Below are 19,785 nucleotides of genomic sequence, written 5' to 3'. Positions count from 1 at the left end.
CAATATTAGCTTGGTATGAAATAAATAACTTTTCAGACAACTTGTTATCCCACTTTTTGACAAGATGCTTCAATTTATATAATTACTTTGCTTGATTTATTGTTGCATTTCTACTTAAGTTACATATTCTGTTAATGTGCTATCAATGTAATTAGTTGTTTCTTGGTAGAAATCACTGTTTTTAAACAAGCTAGGATTTTTATTACAGAGAGAATGTATTGCTTGTACTTCCATAGAATCAAAATACCCTTTAACTGCATGATGGGAAAGCACTTCATACTGACATGTTTTGCTAGGAATATGGAAGTCAAACAAAGGGAGGTGAGCTATTATTCAAAGATAGCAATAAGGAACTCAGTTAACAAGTGCCAGATATCAGTTATCAACCATATATCAAATTGTATATCAAACCATATGAAACTAATAAACAAATAAGATTCCAACCTTTCACTGCAGGCAGACTTCTGAACTTGCATGGTACCCTATTAACCCCTGTGAGGCTCTGAGTGGATATATCCACAACTTTGCAATGGTAAAATCAGGGCCTAATTTTGGAAAAATATTAAAGAAAAGCTGATCACCAGATTTGCCCAGCTACAACTGTAATTGCAGAGTAAAAAGATACATTGCCTCAGTGGAGCTGATACACATCATAGTGGGTAAAAAAAAGTACAAGTATCAGGGATTAGGAAACCCATGCTCCATTTCTGAAATACACCTGATTCCTACCGATTAAAGTATAACAGTGATGCCATATAAAACAGCTTTGCATGTCTAGTCCCCTGGCTCACAAAATGATATAATACTTGGGCGGGGCAAAAAATCAACTCAAGTTTCTGAAAACATTCAGTTATACCAAGAGAAAATGAGCTTGTCTATAGCACTTCAAAACTATGCTTTTAATTCATGACGGATATTAATTTTGATCATTAGTGTGGTGTCGGTTTCTCAAATGTTGGCAGGCTACCAGTAAGCATTATCAATGTTTGCTTTTGGTACAGATGTGAAATGATTGAAAATTGATTTTGACTGAGACACAACCACTGTATTTTCTAGCAAAAACTCAAACATTTAAAAGAGGTGATATTCACTTTTTTAAAATGAATTGTCTGTTTGAAAACTGAACTTTTACATTCCTGGTATTTTCCAAGTGAACATGACTTTCACAAAAAAAAGGCAGGTTCTTTCAAAATTTAAAGTTCTGTATTGTGAAGTGGGGTCATACAAAAATGTGTGTGGACATTCAATATGTTTGCACACCTCTCTTCATTGCACACAATATTCAATTTAACTGTATTACTATCCTTTTTTTGCATGAGCTAAAATATTGTAAAATCCAAAGATTAACACAAAACGGAAACAAGAATTTCACTGCCATGACAAAATATCAACTGTAAATATTTTATAAAAAATGGACTCACTAAGAGAACTGTACAACAGGCCTCTTTTCAGAGTTCATTAGCAAGCAATTCTTAAGGCTATGCAGACAATCATATGAACTTTCACTGCAATCATTTGTTAACAAAGTAAGAGTATTAATTTTGTTAATATATTTAACTATATAAATATTTCACTCCTAAGATATGTGATAAATCATTAATTATGAATAGTTTAAAAATTCAGAGATAAGATTATCAATAGGCATGGCAGATTTGATATTTATTTTTTTATAATTTCGATGGATAATATTTGTTTATTTTAAGCATTTTTTACCAAATTTTAACAATTTAAATTTTCACAATTGCAGGAAATTATGGTGGGATCAGAACAATGGGGGGGGTCAGACAAACATTATTGAATGACAATAGATGTTGAAATTAAAAGAGTTAAACCGATATAATCATTAAAACACAAATTGTGAACACTATGTCAAAATATACAAAGTGATTATCATTCAATCAAACTGTAATAAGTTCTCTAGCAATATTTTTCTTACTCTGCCTATTTGTAAATTTCAGTGATTAATGATTGATTTTTTTGGGTCAGTTATGGTGTACAGTGAAATTGACATTTATTGACATTTACCAATAAAAACCTCTCAAAGTCTAATTATCAGTAAGTGAATAAAGTATCTGTTCGGGTACTATTAAAAGCAACTAAATATCAAGACCCTAAAATTGAGACACCTCTCAAAATGCATTCACAAGAAAATTTCTAAATAAGATTTTTTGTCATGATTCACATATAAAACTGGACTTAGAATAAAATAAATGTTTAAAGATTAAAATTATTGGCATTAAAGAATCCTAATGAGCTCTCCAAACTCCCCTTTCTATTAGATTAGGGTAGCACAGAGTAACATACACTGATTTATAACATTCAAAACATGAAGAATTGTTAATGGAAAGATTAAGAGTTCTAATAGCCATATTTTTAATTATTTGTAATTGTATATGGTGACTGAGTACGGATGAGGCTAAATCCTTGCTGGTAATAAGTGTGGTTTTGCCAATTCTTCTTTTACATATAATTGCTAATGTGCTTAAAACGTTATTGCTGACAGAACACAGATGACATGTTGTGTGGGAAGTTGTAAATAAAAGATATACAAACATGTAATGATAAATTAAAAAAAAAACTTTTTCTGGGAAGACTTAGGGCAGGGTGACTCATTAACAACATAACCAAGAAAATGCAAGCCCAGTAGAAAAATACAGACATTTGGTTATGAAAGCTTGCACATGCGTAGTATATGGGTTACCTAAAATCCAAAGGGTTAATGTGCTAAAAGCCAAATGGATAAAGAATAAATAATCTGTAATGTAGAAATTTATAAAAGCCCTAAGTGAACATGGGCCCAAACTGGAGAAACACTGGACCAGAAATTAAAGAAAGGTACTGAAGGACCAGAGAAGGCAACAACTACCATGATATGTGGAAGAACTTCCCAGTGTCCCAGAATGGGTAACATGGGCCCATTTAACAATTCTGTGTGGTCTATTATTTTTTGTCTGGAATAAATATACGTTCAGACACTATAAATTACAATAATTCTGTCTGAAATTGTATAAATAAAGGCCAAAACAGATCAATCTTAAATTGGGTAGACTTTAATTCAGTTTCCCACTTTTAACCCCCAACATATCCAAGAGTAAGATTTTAATTTTCTTTTCAAAATTGTTTAATTATGGAAGTGTACTACTTAAATAAATCTCTTTTACTGGTTTCCTCAAAAATTTCATGCTACTTATAATACCCACAGTAAGATTACTGTTACATAAGATATAATAAACATAGTAGTAGTATAGATTTAACATTCTAGTATCCACTGACAACTTTTTGTTTGAACAAACTCTTCTGATCGCGGTTCAGTAAGAGTAAGATCACTTCTGAGGTGCTTCTCAGTAAAAGATCCTTGAATTTACCATTGGGATTACTATTGAATTACACTCAATAAATTCTAAAAATTCACATTGGTTCTGAGATATTACTCTTTTTTTTAAAACCGGTATTGCCCTTTTAAAATATAAAAGATCTCTCTCAAACTGGAAGAATCTATTACAGGAGTTGCTGGGTGAGGTTCTGTAGCCTGAAATGTGTAGGTCAGACTAAATGATCATAATGATGCCTTCTGGCCTTAAAGTCTATGAATCTAAATGGAAGAAAGAATTGTGGACACTGATATTTTTATGATGTAAGATTGCCTGGGCAGGATCAGCCTCACCGTCCATTAAGTACAAATACAGCATCAGACAACAAAGCATGAAAAGTTAATAAATCAATCAATCAATCAATCAATCAAGACTACATCTAATCAATTGTACATGGAAAAATTCTTTCCTGACACCACTCTGAAGCTGAAACTGCATAATCAAATCCAGCATCCATTATTAGGAATATAAGCAGCTCGGTGTGTAGCGACCATGAGAATTATGTGGTGACTTGCCTGCCTGGTGTAAAGGTGGCAGATACTGAGACACACTTATTTGGACTCTTGCTGAGTGTTGAGTCAGTGGTAATGATAACAATAACATCGAGGCATATAGGAGAGAGGTCCTAGGAGCTATATTTAAACTATTAGGCTAGGCTCCAGGGCCTCTGTGTAATTTATTCTGAAATGCTTCCACTTCCCACTGCAGATTTAGGTAGGCAGGGGGAACTTCAGGGACTCGTTCATGGTTATTAGGCATTGTGGAATATTTTGGGTATGGGGAACTTAACTGATGTGAAACCAGACTGCTGATACAGATAATACGCAGACAGGAACTAAGTGCGTACAAGTCAGAGAGAGAAGTTAATACTAAAAATGTATCTGTGTATCCAATAAAGGACAGGACACAAAATAGAACTCAACTAGAGGGCAGCCAGGAGATCACAGAAATTTTCTCTGTGAAGTCATTAGGATGTCAGAGAAAGTAGTTAAACAAAACAAAGCAATTGGTAAAAAATTAAAACTACAAATTTCCACATACAAATGCCTACTATGGGGTTTCTTGCACACTCCTCTGAAGCATCCAGTGCTGGCCACTGTAATAGACAGGATCCTAGGCTATATGGACAATGGATCTGCTCCAATCTGACAATTTCTATGATCCTAACAATCCTAACTCATCTACACATGGAAATAAAATAAATCTAACCAAATGAATGAAACCTTAGACCTTAGCCACTTACTGTCAGTACTGGATGAGAATTTAAATTTGAACCCTTCTAGTAGATAGACAGCGCAGCTGCTAAAACCGTTCTATTGTATTTAAAGCTAAGTAGGTGAGAATTAATACTATTATATCCTATAATAAAGCACTATTGTGCAAAATAGTATCTTGCAGTTGGTGGGATGGGGTATTTGGCCCAAAGTTTACATTTTTGAATAGGCATCCACCAAGTCTGTTATAATTTCACCATAATTACTAAACATTTTTAGGTTTTGCCCATTAACAACTTCTCTTCTTCAGACTCTCTCAGTTAAAATGCATGAATCTCTCTGGTAATCCCTGGAGTAATATTTCAAAAACAATTCAACAGCAAAATATCAATTTACACAGTTATGTAAGTGATCATTTAACACAAGATAAGTGCTTCTAGATGAAAGAATCTCATATTAACTGCAAAGTAATAGACTCAGTAGATATATTGTAATTTCACAAATGAGAGTATATAAGCAGTTCAGCAAAATGGTTTTATTTATTTTAATAAGATCAGCATGCTGCAGTACTTTGTTATCTTTTTAATCAAGGATAGAGGGGATATTGCACCTGATTCTACTTCCATTGAAATCTCTGCAAAGCTGTCGTTCCAAGTATTTTTTCAAGTACGATACGTGGTTATAATATTGGTGTCTTCTTGCAGGTTTGTGAAAAACATAGCATTTTCCAGGAAAATATAGCATTTTCCAGTTTTAGAAACATTACAGGGTTTTAAAAAATGGTGTCACTTAGAATAATTTACCTAAACAAAAATTATGTTTGGAAGTTAGTCTGTGAAAGGAAACTTTAAATATTCTTAAAAGTTAAAAGAAAAGTGATAAGAATATCAAGGAACTTATTATAAGTAGTAGATCTATTAGGAAATAATGTTCTAAAACTCTAGATAGGAAGGAAATTGTCATTGGTGATTGGGTGGGTTAAAAAAAAAAAAAAGGTCCATGGTTAGGAAGTTCAATCAATGAAGTGCAGGGAAAAGAGCAGTCAGTGTTGTGAACTGTTTTGGGACAGTTTGGTTCGCTAAAACCAGAAAAAAATTCCGTAAGGTATGCAGGGCATCTGCGAAGATTGTTCTACTATATTTAAAGCTGAAAAGCTCTGCTAATTTTATAATATTTGTCCTTCGTAGTGTTGAATACAGTGTTTCTCATCCTAACTGTAGAAAACATGAAAACAGATGATCAATATGGCAAAAGTATCATTACTGTTTAGTTGCAGTGCTTGACTGAACATGCCTGAAGCTGAAGGAAGTTGTACTAAGCAAGCTATTGAGAATGGGGTGAAGTAATGAAAACATAATTCTTAAGTAAAATTTAAATATTTTCAGAGTTGCTAGGTGGCAAGATAGAAAAGATTTGCTCATTTCTAAAAGCTTAAGATTGGTTTCTTTAAAGTCAAATGCACCGCTGAATCAAATCTTGTCTATTACCCATAAGAGCAGAATATAAACATGGATGCATCTGATGGTCTTACAAGTGAGACATTTTTAATGCCACTGTCATCACTAAAACAGCAATCATAATGGTAAATAAATCCGTTTTCTAGATCTTCCATTGGCATGCCCAACAGCAGCTTTATTCAAAAGCAACTTCTGTTCATCCCTAAACCCGACAAAAAAACAATTCCATCATCCTTTCTCAGACTGTGCAGCGACTTACTCTGTGAGCAGTTCCACTGAAACTAAAAGGTATATTCGTGTACTAAGATATCACTAAATGTGAGCAAGCCTAAGAGAAAATCAGGCCCTCTGTCATTAGACCATGAAGGGGGTAGCGGGGAGACAACTGAAAGTAAGACTTAAACTTGGTAAGAAAGTTGCTACCTTCTTTTATGTTGACATCATTGCTTTTAACGTAGCCCAAAAAGAGCCATTTAAAGAAATGTCTAAAGCCCTTCATGTCCTTTCATACACTCAGACAGATTTAAACTAAGAGGTCTTGTTCTCAGGCTGCAAGTGAAGAGAAAAAAAAAAACTTAACGAAAAATCTTAAAAGCCTCATCATTGACATTAATTGAAGACAGCTAGTCCAACATGAGAAATGGCCAGACAGTGGCTACAAGCACCCATGGGATAGGGAAAGGACAAGAAAAAACATGCTCCCACTTAACATGTGCCTTTTTATGTTTGAGGCATATATAATGTATGCGCTGTGTTTCATAACATAAAAGCTTCCTTGATGTTTCTTTCTAGGTTTCTTTTTTTTTCTTTTTTTTTTTAAATCCCCCCTGAAATTTTTTAGATTTAAGAAAAAATTCTCAACAGCCCTGATGGCTGCCCTTTCTTTTTGATGCTCCAGCAAAATCCTCACTTCAGCTAAAAGAAGTTCTGCATGCTTAGCAAGGTAAGAATATTCATTATTGACTGCATTTTTTGTGGGTCTTCTCCACTATTCAGTGCCTGTGACACTTTGAAAACGGTACCAATACAGCTATGAAACTCAAGTGTTTATGAATCGTTTTAAGATTCTGAATGCACTTTATGACTTCCAGTGTACATTTATGACTGTTATTTACATACATTTTGCTTTTTAAAATCACTGTATTGTTTCCAAATCTCGGAGTTTCTTACTGCCAGTATCCGTTCTTTTCTAGTGTCAGATAATGAAGTTCTATTTATGGCTTTGATGAGGATAAAACAGCCATTTCCTTAGCTATGTGCCAGATATTGAGATTGATAAGATTAATTCTAATATAATGCTCTTACTAATGCCTGAGAGCCACTCAAGTACCTTAATACATCAAGATTTAAATGTTTTATAATACCCATAAACACTCCCAGAATCTAATGCAGTTAATACTACTAAGAGTGAAACAAGCAAAGGGTGTTGTAAAAATCAATTTTCCTTCACCTCGAATGATTTATTTTCTCTCCTGAACTAATTAATTTCACACTAAGAAAACAGTTAATGAAATTTTAGAGCAGCTGTGGATAATTATAAATTTCCATTCATAATACAGTCCAACAATACCTGTTGAATATTCCATGACAATTATAATACGAAAAAAGTTAAAATAAAATCACTGTTTGGGTACTATTTAGCAAATAGTGACTTATCTTTCTTTTACAGAACATTCAGACTAAGCTGTATTTCTAAGCCAACCATAGCAAACAAACATCACCTTTGTAATCCAGAAATATTTAAACTAATAAAAAAGTAGTATCATTGGGTGAACGTGAAAGTTTGGAGGGAAATTATTTTGGAGGACTCTGCCTCTAATCCAGCAAAGCACTCACGATAGCACATGTTAAGTGTAAGCAAGTGAATAATATTACTGAAGTCAATGGGAATTCTCATGGACTTAACTTGATGAACATTCTTAATTTTTTTACTGGAGCGGAACCAGAGGGCTTAGTGTCTTGTAGGATTTAATCCCTAGTTCATCTGCAAGGCTATGGCTACCATCACATTTTGAATCTTTCAGGACTATTGCACATGAAATTCAGCATGAGTGAAGGTCTCAGCAAAAAGCATGTTTCAGAGATAGACGGAGTGCAAAGTGAAAGACTCTTGCAGGTTTTTGGGTTGCAAGGGAATCAGTGTTTCATTAAATGATCACAATCAAAGGAGAAGAACATAAGACATGTTCAAACTTGCAGATAAACTACCTTCCAAACCTCCTCAAGTTCACTCAATGCTACTTAATTTTTATTAGTGTAAGAACTTCCAGATTCGCCGTATCCGTAGTTTACTGAGATTCCAGTATTGGAGGAAGCAGGTTATCAATTCAGAAGATAACCAGGACCTAGGAGAAGATTGTAGTAGGCTGGTTTAGGCTGGTAATAGGCTTTAAACTAGGTTTGATGGGGGACGGAGACCTAAGCCCGAAGGTAAGTAGGGAAGTGGGACACCACAAGGAAGCAGGAGGAGGAGGATGCAGCAGGGGAGGCCTCCTGATTCATACTGAGAAAGTAGGGCAATCGACTAGTTATCTCAAGTGCCTATACACAAATGCAAGAAGCCTGGGAAACAAGCAGGAGGAATTGGAAGTCCTGGCACAGTCAAGAAACTATGACATGATTGGAATAACTGAGACTTGGTGGAGTAACTCACACAACTGGAGCACTGTCATGGATGGGTATAAATTGTTCAGGAAAGATAGGCAGGGGCGAAAGGGGGGAGGAGTTGCACTGTATGTAAGAGAGCACTATGACTGTTCTGAGCTCCAGTATGAAACTGGAGATAAGTCAGTTGAGTGTCTCTGGGTTAAGCTTAGAAGCAAGAACAATAAGCGTGATGTCATGGTGGGTGTCTGTTACAGACCACCAGAATGAGGTAGATGAGGCTTTCTTTACTCAACTAGGGAAAGTTTCCAGTTCACAGGATCTGATTCTCACAGGAGACTTCAATCACCCTGACATCTGCTGGAAGAGCAATATAGCAGAGCACAAACAATCCAGGAAGTTTTTGGAGAGTGTCGCTGACAATTTCCTGGTGCAAGTGCTGGAGCAACCAACTAGGGGCCATGCTTCTCTTGACCTGCTGCTCACAAACAGGGAAGATTTGGTTGGGGAAGTAGAAGTGGGTGGCAAGTTAGGCAGCAGTGACCATGAGATGGTCGAGTTCAGGATCCTGACAAAAGGAAGAAAGGAGAACAGCAGGATACGGACCATGGATTTCAGAAAAGCAGACTGTGACTCCCTCAGGGAGCCAATGGGCAGGATCCCCTGAGAGGCTAATATGAGGGGGAAAGGAATCCAAGAGAGCTGGCTGTATTTTAAAGAGACCTTATTGAGGGCACAGGAACAAACCAACCCAATGTGCAGAAAGAATAGCAAATATGGTAGGCGTCCAGCTTGGCTTAACAAAGAAGTCTTTGGTGAACTTAAACACAAAAGAGAAGCTTACAAGAAGTGGAAGCTTGGTCAGATGACTAGGGAGGATTATAAAAATACTGCTCGAACTTGCAGGAATGAAATCAGGAAGGCCAAAGCACAATTGGAGTTGCAGCTAGCAAGGGATGTGAAGGGGAACAAGAAGGGTTTCTACAGGTATGTTGCCAACAAGAGGAAGATTAGGGAAAGTGTGGGCCCCTTACAGAATGGGGGAGGCAACCTAGTGACAGAGGATGTGGAGAAAGCTGAGGTACTCAATGCCTTTTTTGCCTCTGTCTTCACAGACAAGGTCAGCTCCCAGACTACTGCACTGGGCGGCACAGAATGGGAAGGAGGTGAACATCCCGCAGTGCTGAAGGAACAGGTTCAGGACTATTTAGAAAGACTGGACATACTCAAGTCCATGGGGCCAGATGCAATGCACTCGAGGGTGCTGAGGGAGTTGGCTGATGTGATTTCAGAGCCATTGGCTATTATCTTTGAAAGCTCATGGCAATTGGGGGAGGTCCCTGATGACTGGAAAAAAGCAAATATAGTGCCCATCTTCAAGAAAGGGAGGAAAGAGGATCCAGGGAACTACAGATGGGTCAGTCTCACATCAATCCCTGGAAAAATCATGGAGCAGGTCCTCAAGAAATCCATTTTAAGGCCCTTGGAAGAGAGGAAGGTGATCAGGAACAGTCAACATGGATTCATCAAGGGGAAGTCATGCCTGACCAACCTGATTGCTTTCTATGATGAGGTGACTGGATCTGTGGATGTGGGGAAAGTGGTGGATGTGATATACCTTGACTTTAGCAAAGCTTTTGATACGGTCTCTCACAGTATTCTTATCAGCAAGTTAAAGAAGTATGGGTTGGATGAATGGACTATAAAATGGATAGAGAACTGGCTAGATCATAGGGTTCAACGAGTAGTGATCAATGGTCCCATGTCTATCTGGCAGCCGGTCACAAGCGGAGTGCCCCAGGGGTCGGTGCTGGGCCCGGTTTTGTTCAACATCTTCATTAATGATCTAGAGGATGGGGTAGATTGCACCCTCAGCAAGTTTGCAGATGACACTAAGCTACGGGGAGTGATAGATACCCTGGAAGGTAGTGATAGGATACAGAAGGACCTAAACAAACTGGAGGATTGGGCCAAAAGAAATCTGATGAGGTTCAACAAGGACAAGTTCAGAGTCCTGCACTTTGAACAGAAGAATCCCATACACAGCTACAGACTGGGAACCGATGAGCTAGGCAGCAGTTCTGCAGAATAGGACCTGGGGGTTACAGTGGATAAGAAGCTGGATATGAGTCAGTAGTGTGCCCTGGTTGCCAAGAAGGCTAATAGCATATTGGGCTGCATTACTAGAAGCATTGCCAGCAGACCGCGGGAAGTGATTATTCCCCTCTATTTGGCATTGATGAGGCTGCATTTGGAGTTGTGTGTCGAGTTTTGGGCCCCCCACTACAAAAAGGATGTGGGGAAGTTGGAGAAAGTCCAGTGGAGGGCAACAAAAATGATTGAGGGGCTGGAGCACAAGACTTATGAGGAGAGGCTGAGGGATCTAGGCTTGTTTAGTCTGCAGAAGAGAAGAATGAGGGGAGATTTGATAGCAGCCTTTAACTACCTAAAAGGGGGTTCCAGGGAGGATGAAGCTAGGCTGTTCTCAGTGGTGGCAGATGACAGAACAAGGAGCAATGGTCTCAAATTGCAGTGGGGGAGACATTAGGAAAAAGTTTTTCACTAGCAGGGTTGTGAAGCACTGGAATGGGTTACCTAGAGAGGTGGTGGAATCTCCATCTTTAGAGGTTTTTAAGATGTGGCTTGAAAAAACCCTCGCTGCGATTATTTAGCTGAGGTTAGTCCTGCTTTGAGCAGGGGGTTGGACTAGATGACTTCCTGAGGTCCCTTCCAACTCTATGATTCTATGATTTTATGGTTCTGAAACAAAAGTTACAGAAACATAAAAATAACATAACACCTCCCCTCCCCCACCAGAAGCAAATGTTCCAAAAACTAAGGTTCATTTAGCTCTTTTGCTGCCATGTTAAAATTCTGTATTGTGTTTATGACAGGAAGAAAGGTGCTTAGATTACTATAACAGTATTTTTCCCCAGAACCGATCACTTTCACATCATGTGCCACACAAAAAAGTAGGACCCAAAAAACTAACAAAGTATCAATTTTCATAAAAAGTAGTACAGTATTTAATAGCAAAATAGAATGCTACATAAAATGAGTGAAGAAAACATTTAGAAATCTTGGTTCAAAGATATTAGAATAAGTTAAATTAGCAATAATGTTAAAAATCCTCTAGAATGTCTGTTTAAAAATTTAATAAGGTTTTTATAAGTACTTTAGTTTTTCAAAACAGGCATTTATGATAATTATGTTAAAATCTTTTAACCTGCATTGAGAATTAATTCTTGATGCTAATAGGAAGCTGCATGAATCCTACCACCTACATGTGTGAAAGATCAAAGGTGTGATTTGAGGGCTAAGTTTTATATTTTCTGATAAACTTCAAACCTGGAAAATATTCTGTTGTTTAGAACAACTATTCCACGCCTCAGGAAAATGAAGCAATTAACAAAATATTATGAGACTGTATAGTGTTAACAGTGAATGTTAATTACTAGATAAAAATTGACAACAGCGCAGTTTGGTTTTTTGCTTTTTATTGTTGGGTTTTTGTTTGTTTGTTTGTTTTTTAAATGATTTAGGACTCTATTTCCACTCATGCCTTGGAATTAGAGCCATACATGTCACACTCAAATCATTTCAATTTTTGTGGTGAAAAGTTTGGGCCTTGGCTCTCACTTATTCTTAGTGATTTCCTCCCTTTTCTTTCTTCAGGCAAGTCCACTTTTGCTCATATCTATTTCTGGTCTTTCAAAAGACAGTTGCACAACTCAGCAGCAGTCAGAAGTGTTACACTTTGAGAATAAGTCACAAAAAGCATCCTGCAAAAATACCATGTCTATGAGTCAACATTACAGCTAGCAATTAGGATGGGAGATTCATAAGGGCAATGTTGTCAATACTTGAATGGCAACATGGCTTTTTGTTCTGTGCTTGTAAAACACCTAGCCAAACGTGGTCCTAGTCCATGACTAAAGCTCCTCGGTGCAACCGTGATGCAAATAATAAACAACAACATGATCTATTGGAATAAGCACTGTGGGAACTAGGAACTCCTGATTTCTAATCCCACTTCTGCCACTTCGACACCAAAGAAATCCTTTAATGATTGTGTCAGTTTTCCATCCTATAACATTGCACAACAGAGTAAACACCTTGTAAGTGTTGTGGGTTTTTTATTGTTAGGGCTTAAAATAAAATGTAAAATGGGACTGGATGATAGTAGATCACTCAAAATTATCCTGCTCTGTTCATTCTTTCTGAAAAATCTGGCACTGGCCTCTGTCAGAGACAGAACACTAGGCTAAACCATTGGTCTGACCCAGTATGGCTGTTCTTATGATCTTCTCTCCTTTGCTGGTGAGGACTTTAACTCTTTTAACCATGAAGGAAGCTTCAACTCCATCACTACAAAGCCTTGTACCATATTTGTACAAGTAGAGGAACAGACTGGATCCAAAATGCTGTGTAGCACTACAGATATTGTAAATCATAGTCCCATTCATTTATTTATAAAGGAAGAAGTGTTATAGATACTGCACAAACCACTTAAAATGCTCACTTAAAGTGACCAGGTGTCCCATTTCCTTCCCCAAACAAACCTGTTTTCAGCACTGTGTCCTGGAAATTTGAAGCCTGAAAATGGAACATCTCAGTGTTCTGTTTCCTGTTCAGTAGCTACACCTCTTTTCAAAATGTGCTGATGTGTGCTTTCACAGCCCACTTCCCAGCCTTCACTCAGAGCAATTATTGGACAGTTTCCAGGCTTTGACCTTAAGCAGCAGTGGTACCAGGAGAGCTCAATCCTCCTTTCAACTACCAGCAGGCATACTGGGAACAGGGCAGGGTGATCGTTATTATTTAGGTTGTGAACTGTTTGGGGCAGGGATCATTTTTTGCTCTGTACTGGGACATTACCCAGCACAATGGGGTTGTAGTCCATGATCAGGAGTCCTAAGTGCTACTGCAATACAATACAAATAAGTACTAATGCTCTTTAAAGATATTAGTTAGCATTTGTTCTGGATTGTTCTACACCGATGGACTGAAAGCTAATAGACAGATCGTGTTGGGCAGACTGTTGCAGGAAGCAGCTACTGTCTGTGGATTATGTTTGGCAGTCAGGTGAACTATTAGTGACATGATTGCAAAAGACAAATGATACAAAATTAATTTGATTTTTGAAAAAAGCTTTTTGTATCTGGTTAATTACTGCCCATTTTAGGAAACTCCACTGCTGATGAATAGAAACGGGATAAATAGATATAAGGAAGCCAAGTAAATAAATGAAGCAAATAAAAAATAAATGTGAACTAGTTTGTTATGTAAAAAAAATGTAAACTGGAAGGTGTCAATTCCTTTAATACAAATTTGATGGTTGAACATTTGACTTAACTCAGTTCATTTCATGCATTTTAAGCATTTTACCACACCAAGAGTTTATATTGACACTGTGTAAGGTCATTAATACATTCAGTCTGAGATTGAAGCAATTTTAATATTAATGGACTCTTTATGAGAATTTAATAACATAGTCATAGAATCCTTGTGTTTCTAAGCATGAGGGTTAATTACTTCAAACTGGTTGGCAAGGAAAAGGCAAATCTTATTTCTGACCTTAACATTTTTTTGGGTGAATATGAAAAAGTAATAACCCACAGTATTGTATTCCAACTTCTAAATCCGCCTTATGTTTTTGCTAAGGAATGTGTTTAACCTGTTAAATGCTGACACTTGTACCAGGTACAACCATTAGAACATATTTTTGCTGTTACAGGAGGAACTGGGTATGTGTTGATGCAGTGTTGACAACATCATGACTTTACTGCAAGTCTCATGATGTTTGGCATTTTTTTTGTGGAGAAAATTTTTTAAAAAGTGTCAACCCTAAAAGACTCCAAAACTAGAATGCAAATAAAAATTGAAAATTTATTTTTTTTAAAATCCCATCATTTTTAACCAATTCGTGATTTTTGGAAGCTTAACTCATAAATTTTGAATGGTTGGAGTTGACAATATATCAATGTTACACTGGAAACCACAATCACACAGTATTCATATAAGGTCGAGTGGCTAATAATAAAGACAATTGTATCAATACATGATTCAGCACAAGCTAAAATATGAATTAATCCATAAGGCCTCCTTCAAATCCTTCCTCGATATACTCTTCTGCTGACACATCCACAAGTACCTGCCAACCAGTGATGGCTAGATGGTGCACTGGTAGGGATCTCTGTTTTGTTTAATTAAAGAAAAAAGAATTGTTTCAGTTTATTTGAAATCATCAAATTATGCAACGGCTAGCCTATGTGACCACATGATCTTTTCCATCCTTGTATTCCCTTTTTCCTACCATTTTTGTCATGCTTGATTTACCTTGTTTTGAATGAGGTCAGGAGCATTTCAGAGCAGAGACTGTATAACAGTGTGGCTGTACAGCATCTTGCAAAATGGGGCCTTGTTCTTATTTGAGGGCGTTGTGGAATATCACAATACAAATAACAGCAGTGACAACATTTGCATTCTGGTATTTGCAGGGAAGTGTACATGCACACAGGCCTTCTCATCTGTCTCAAGAACTCAGACAGAAGCAGAAAAGACTATGCACTAGAGAAATATTCTGGGGAGGTGTGCAACTGAGCACACAACAAGCATCTACATTTTCTTCGGAAATTTGAGGTTTTCAGGATAGTCAGGAAAAAAAAGAACAAAAAACAAACCAACAACCAGAACAAACTTTTCCTAGAGTATACTACCACATTTCACCCTCATAGGGCTCCTCTGCAACCTGGTTTTAGGTATAGAGGGGTACAGCATGCGGTCAAACTTACTCTTAAAATCTTACTTGACTTACACACCCTCAGATGACACTGGGAAAATAATGTTTACCATAAATACAACACTACACCGGATTTATGATGCTATTTGTTAAATTATCATCTAGTGTCAAAAATATACATTAGTAAATACTGGCTTGTTTAACCTACATGGGATTAATATGTAATGGCAACGTAGTGTACAAACAAAGACAAACACCCCCACCCACCCCAAAATAAATAAGTTTAAAAAAATGGAATTATTCAGATTTTAGAGCATTTTTTTAAAATAGCTTTCTCTTTATATCTTTTGGGTAGGGCTTCTGATGGTGTTCAACATTGGCCTAACTCTGCTCCCATTCATGGCAATGGGAATTTTATGATTCACTTCAGTGAAAGCAGAAGTAGGTGAGTGTAGAGTGCTTTTGAAAATCCCACCATTCATTTCAAAGGGGCAAATCCTCCTATTAGAATGTAAAAGAGTGAGAAAGGGGAAGTGCTGATACTACAAGATTGTCAGCTATAGAGAGAAGTGAAGTATTTTGCCAGTCAGGGTGGCTAAGGATTCAGAACAGATACAGGATATGACTAGCCAAACTACAGTGGCTGAGATTAGATGGAAATATTAGGTCTAGATCTTGTCTCTATCGGATCATTGATGTTTTTCTTGAATGTATTCTTGGCACTAACAGGGTTGCAGATACTATTTTGTCATTGGTTTCCCAATTGCTGGTAGAAGGCTGCGGTCCTTCCAAAGCAGTTCCTGATATTACTACAATACAAGTAACAAGTGAATTTTCTTGGCCTTCATTCTTCTGAGGCGATAATGTACCATATACAAACATGTTCCCTGATTTCTCCCTCTGACTGTTGGGTATACCTCCTTTATCCACAAGGAATCCAGAATTTGTTTTAGTACAGAAGGGTTCCAGGTGACCATTGCCTTTCCCTTTTGTGTAGCCAAGTCACAGGGAAGTGTCTGAGCAATTGAGAGAAATTTCACTGGAGGCCCTGGTTAAGCAATAACCCAAAAAAAGCTTCCCTGGAATTTTTCTTGGGCATAGTCCTTGTGACAGCAACACCCAACAAAACCTCAAAGCTCATTGCACAGTCTATCACATTCCCTTCATGGGGTTTTAAACCTTAAGCAATGTTAACAGAAGAGCTCTTTCATTCCTAGAACTCCTTGTCCTGGAAAGTAGGGCAGTGTTCCTTGATTTAAGGTTCTGAGCCTAACTAGGTTTAGGGGTACCTAATTATTTCCCATCACGGGGCAGAGTGAAAATCCATGCTGGGAGTTAGCTTAAAAAAAATCAATCCTTCTCCTCTACCACCTGCCCCTTCCTCCCCTCACTGCCAAGGACACAAATGGGGTGGAGTGTGCCTTGACTTTGAAATCCCTCCCCCTTGGGACTATGAAAGAGCCATATACTCCAGAGGTGGCCCCTACAATACATCTGCAGTGCAGCAAAGGGATCATATCCTAAAATTAATTTTCTACTGAGGTCTACTACCAGCAGAGCTATCTATCCACCCAAACAATGGTTACACTGGACACCAGAAATCATTCCCTTCAAAAGCAGCTTTATCATCATTCCAAATAAAATCACTAATAGTCTTGGCACACTGTCTTATAGCAACTGTATTCATTTTGTTTAAGTCTTGCTTACAGTGTACAATTCACTTGCCTTCCATAACAGGCCACTTTTCCTTCATAATTATATTCTACTTTTTCCTTCTCACTGATGCTGTTCTTGCCAACTCTTTCTCTGCCTACTCATGCCTGCAAACTTCTGTATGAGCATGGCTACCCATCACAGGGTCTTTTATAGAGATGTCAGCAAATTTGTAAACAAAAATAAAAGTAAAATAAAATAAAGTCCCCGAATTGTGAACACAGGTGGTCTGATACGTGAAGGCACCTCTGAAGAATGCAGACTTTCACAGAAGTTCTTACAAGGAAAACAAAACAAGATTTCTTCTGCTACTTGATGAAGTAAGGCATATGAAAACTGCAATTGTTAATGTGAAGGGCAGACAGAAAAAGAAAAGGATTGTAACTGCCTAACTGCATGAAAATGTGTGTAAAAATTTTCTAAAATTCATTTGGCATCTATACTTTCTAACAAAACCATACATATTAGAAGCTGTTTTTCTATCTCCTCAGTATTTAAGACTAATATAAAGATTAGTATTATGTTTGCTACTTAAGGGTTAGATTCTGCACCCTTATGTTAATTGGTATGTAACTCCATGAGTAGCCCCAAATGGGATTATTCACATGTTAAAGTACTACTCATTTGCACTAAAGGGGCAGATCTCAGCTGTAAATGAAAGAAAGAATTTCTCAAACTAAAGGGCCCAATTCTGCCATCCTAAACTACATACACTGAAAGTACTCCCTTTATTCAGTGGGCAGTCCAATCGTATTCTCTGGAATTACTGAGGATGTAAGATACCTAGTGGGAGTAAAAGTGGTAGAACCAAGACCAAAAAAATACAGGTAAGTATGTGTTAAAATACCTATCAGTTACTTTGACACAGGGTATTGTTATACCAAGATGTATTGTCAGTAGGGATAAGAACTGCTGCCCTCAGGTAAAGTAAGTTTTGTGAACTGTTGGTATCAAAGTTGCAATAATCAAATGTTTTTTTAATTGAAAAAAGGGTGTGAGGGGGGTAGGGAAATTTTAAAATGCCCTGTCATCTTAGATGAACATCTACTCCACTAAAGAGTAGTTTCCTCTTTAAAGAGAGCTGAGATTATAATGGAAGTGCTAGATGTTCATTTTAATTTTTACATGGTAGTGCTAATTTCCTCCATAACTTTTCAAATAGGGCCAAACTCTAAATTTTAGTATTTATGGCTTGATCCTCATCCTCATCCCCTGTGGTGCTATTGCTAATCATCACCCTGTCACAATCTGTGTGCAATTCAACTCCTTCCTCTTATGTTCTTCTTCCCACAAATAGATGCTGTTGTCAAATCCTACCATTTCTTTTTCCACCACACATCTGAAATCTGATACATCTTCCTTCCAACAACTAAATCCTCATTCATGTTCATCTCCCACCTTGACTACACCAAATTCCTCCTACTCCTTTTTAGCATCTATGTTTCCCATTTAGCATTCCTCCAATCTACCCAGAATCACTTTCTAAGCTCAAGTTCCACTCATAGACCCACTTCCCCTACCATCACTCCAGTTCCCCATTGCTTAGTGCTGTAAATATTTCATTGCATTGACCATCAAGAAGGGATACATGAAGCACTGGTGGTCCACAGACTATAGCTTGAGAGAAAATCATTTAATATTTCAGCAACATTTTGGATTCCACATCTATATTTCTCATACAATCCTTAACTTTCATGTACACATAGTTTTTGGTACCACTATTGCTTAACATTGGTATGGTACTGTCTTCATGCTGACCATGTTTCACGGATGATACATGCCTGTTAAGTCTAAAGCTAATTAAAATCTGAAAAATGCATGAAAAACATAGTTTTATCTAAAAAAAACGTACAGCCCAGTCAGTGCTGACAGCTTCGTAAGAAAGGGCACAATTATGGCCATTTTAACATTATCATCCTCTCCACTTCTGTAACCATAATATAGCTGTCTATATCTGTCACCCTCCAAGCTCTAAACAGGACTACATCCTAAAGAGGTAGATCTGCATCCTAAACATACAGTCCTGAGAAAACTTGTGCATCAGTCTTGCAAGCTCTTCAAGAGAACGAGCATGGATCCAACACCAGTCTGCCACAGGTGATCGGCTGATGTTTAATCTACAGAAAAGGGCATAATCTCCATGAGATATACACTGAGTTACTGTATATTATGCAAAGCAGAAATACAGTCTTGGCCTGGAACTTTAAGACTCCATATACAATTTTATGACAATCAAGTTCAATGAACAGCATCCATCAACCCTTCATGAAGTGCACTCAGTTCACAGGGAAACTGGACTAAAAGGAGCAATACAAAGTTACAATCAAAGATATAAATGATATGAGACATACATGTAGACCTTATTCATCAAATTTATTTGGACAATAAATTGCCAATATAGTTAGTATGGACCATTCTAAGCACCGGTGAAAGAGAAAGTATACTCCAAATGTCTTCTTAGAAATTTGGATATCAAATCATCAACCCCAAAGCTCACTAAATTTGTACTTACTGCTGTATCTGAAGCATGCGACACAAACCTTTCCATAGGTGAAAATATCCTTTTTGAAGTTTTGAGAAGACATGCTTGTTCGTTTCATACTACTTAAATAGCACTGGATCAAATTCATCCATAATGTAACTCCATGCTCAATGGCACTTACATAACGAATTAATTTGATCTA

This window comes from Emydura macquarii, unplaced genomic scaffold (genome assembly GCF_026122565.2).
Source record: "Emydura macquarii macquarii isolate MOO-44397 ecotype Brisbane River unplaced genomic scaffold, CSIRO-AGI_Emac_v2 contig_1348, whole genome shotgun sequence".
NCBI lineage: Eukaryota > Metazoa > Chordata > Testudines > Chelidae > Emydura > Emydura macquarii.
The sequence above is the reverse complement of the archived record's forward strand: the minus strand, read 5'-3'. Positions refer to the sequence as shown.